Source organism: Exophiala dermatitidis (genome assembly GCF_000230625.1).
Source record: "Exophiala dermatitidis NIH/UT8656 unplaced genomic scaffold supercont1.3, whole genome shotgun sequence".
Classification (NCBI taxonomy): domain Eukaryota; kingdom Fungi; phylum Ascomycota; class Eurotiomycetes; order Chaetothyriales; family Herpotrichiellaceae; genus Exophiala; species Exophiala dermatitidis.
The window spans coordinates 1762939-1765733 of NW_008751648.1; positions in this window are offsets into that span (position 1 = coordinate 1762939).

The following is a 2795-nucleotide window of genomic DNA, read 5'->3' on the forward strand; positions in this document are numbered from 1 at the left end:
ATATAAGCTATTCTTAAATAGTCTTAGTCTCGAAATATATATAAAGTACGTTAGTTTTTAGATTTAGCTTTCTACTATTAAAGATTTATTTAAGACTTTATAAAGATTACTATATTTCTATTCGATTTATTAATTAAAATAGATATCGAGCTTCGAAAAAAAAAGTTCCGATCTATTTAATAGAACGCGAGATACGAATATATCTTCTAAGTACTTAAGAAGACTCTCGCTACTAAACTAGTTTTATAATAAGTTAATAAATCGAAGTCTTTTTATATAGAAATAGACTACTTTAAGTAGACTTTAGATTATATTCTTTTATAAAAAGAATCCGATAGAAAGTAGTATCTAATCGTCTACGACGGGTAGAAACTTAATAGGATTAAGCTAAACTATTCTATATATAAGAAGAAGCTTCTCGCTATTAAATATACTCTTCGAATCTAGATTATATATCTCTAGAATAGCTATAAGACGATTATTATAACTAATTATAAGAGTCTAAAATATCTAAATACTACTCGGACGTCTTCGAAGCGCCTTATACGATAGATTAATAAGTTTTTCGAGTTCGATTTAGATATTCGATATCGTAAAGGCTCTAAAGCTATTATTTCTAATACTATTTCTAAATAACTCGATTTTCTAGAAAAGAGCTCTACTAATAAAGTATAGATTTTTAGCGATATAGAAGTATCTCTAAATATCTAATAAATAGTATATTCGAATAATAATATAGACTAGAAAGATACTATTATAGCTTAATTAATAATAAAGAATAAATTCGACTTAAGTCTAATCTAGAAAGAGTAGCTAGTATATATTAAGAATCTAGATTAATACTTCGTAGAAGAAGATCGTCTATTTTGAAAGATTAGTAATTACTTCGCTTTCTTTATCTCTATATTATTCTATTAAGACTTTATTAAGTACTATTATAAATACTATAAATATTATAGTATAGCTACTATAGAAAGTATCGTTAAGGTACGCGAATAGTAACTATCTATAACGAAGGATATTCTTATATATACTTAAATTTATAACTAATACTAGTTAGTCTAGAGATAGAAGAAAAACTAGAAAGAACTATATTCGTAGATTAGACGAATCTCCTAATTCTTTAAGAAGTAGATAATCGACTTCGTTAGCTTACTATCGACTATACTCTACGGAAATTAATAGATTTTAATAACTATTAACTTCTCTATAAACTAGTTAATAGTAAAGACTATAAAGAATACTATAGACGAAGTAGTCGTTAACTTTCTATTCGAAATCTACTACTAGTATAGAATATTTTAAGAATTATTATTAAATAATAGTACTAATCTAATCTCGAAGATTATTAAGTACTATCTTAATTATATTAAGATAAAGTATCGTATAACGATCTTTTACTATCTCTAAACTAATAAGAAAATAGAAAGATTTAATAAAATACTAGGCGAGATTCTAATAAAGTAACTTATTAGATAATAAATTCTCTTATAGAATAAATATCTTCTATCGATATTATTTATAACTCGTATTAGATTCTATATAGTAACTAGAATAAGTTTATATAAGCTCGTCTACGGACTTAAATCTCGATTAATAGGCGATTAACGAGAATTTAATCTATTAAATCTTAATATTAACTTTATCTCGAGACTAGAATAGCTATATATTATATATTACGAAGTAAATAAGCTACTAGTCGAGAGAGAGCTCTACTCTTAAAGACTATAATTAATATATTTAGAAACGCTATATTTTTTACTTAAAGAAGGCGATTTTATTCTTCTAAATAATATATTAAAGTAGAAATTTAAATCTAACTACTTCGGACTCTTTTAAATTCTAAAGAAGCTATAGTTTAGTATATACGTATTAGAAACGATAGACTAGAAGATCTTACGTCTACTTATCTATAGAAGTCGCCTAATATAGTATTATTCGATAAATTTAGATAAGAAGATAATCTAATCGCTTACTAGAGTATAGTAAATACGACTCTAAATAGTTAAAGATAGTATAACGAAGTCTTCGAATAAAGTACTTTAGATATTTAGTAACGAGTCTAATCTCTTAATATACTATAAGCTATTAATAATATTAAAGTAATAATAAATATCGTAAGAATAACTAGAAAGTAGTTTAAGTAAAATAAAAAAGAGTCGTAGAGCTAAAGTAACGCTAGTAAATAGACGTTAGCGAAATAGAGAATAGAAGCTAATATTCTATAGCGCGATACCGATAGAGAAGACTACGATAGCTTATAAGAAATAAACTATAACTAGAGTAGCTCTCGTTTCTAATTCTCTAGAGTAGATTACTCCGTCTTTAAATAGATAATATCTTATTACTAGAAAGAGTAACGAAGATATTAGTACTTCGAGAGTATTAAATAGAATAGCTAGAATAAAGGTTATTTCTCTATACGCCTAGATTAAATAGAAATAAAGAAGTAGTAATAGACTATTATAGTCTAACTCTTCTAATACGCGAAGAATAGAGAACGAAGAAACTTTTAGTTCTCTCGAAACTCCTTCGATATCCTAGAAAAGAATAGAAAATTATATTTAGAATAAATAAGAGATCTTAAGAAATAAGAGTAATTCTATTAGATTATACTAAGACGCCGTTATATAAGATATCTTTATTCTATTCTATACTAAGCTACTCGAATCTATATCGATAGATATTAAGATCTATTCTACCGATATCGTAGAGTATATAAATAATATAGTAGGCCTATTCTATATAAATTATATAGAGAATAGCTATAATAAATTAGCTAAAGCTATCTCGAG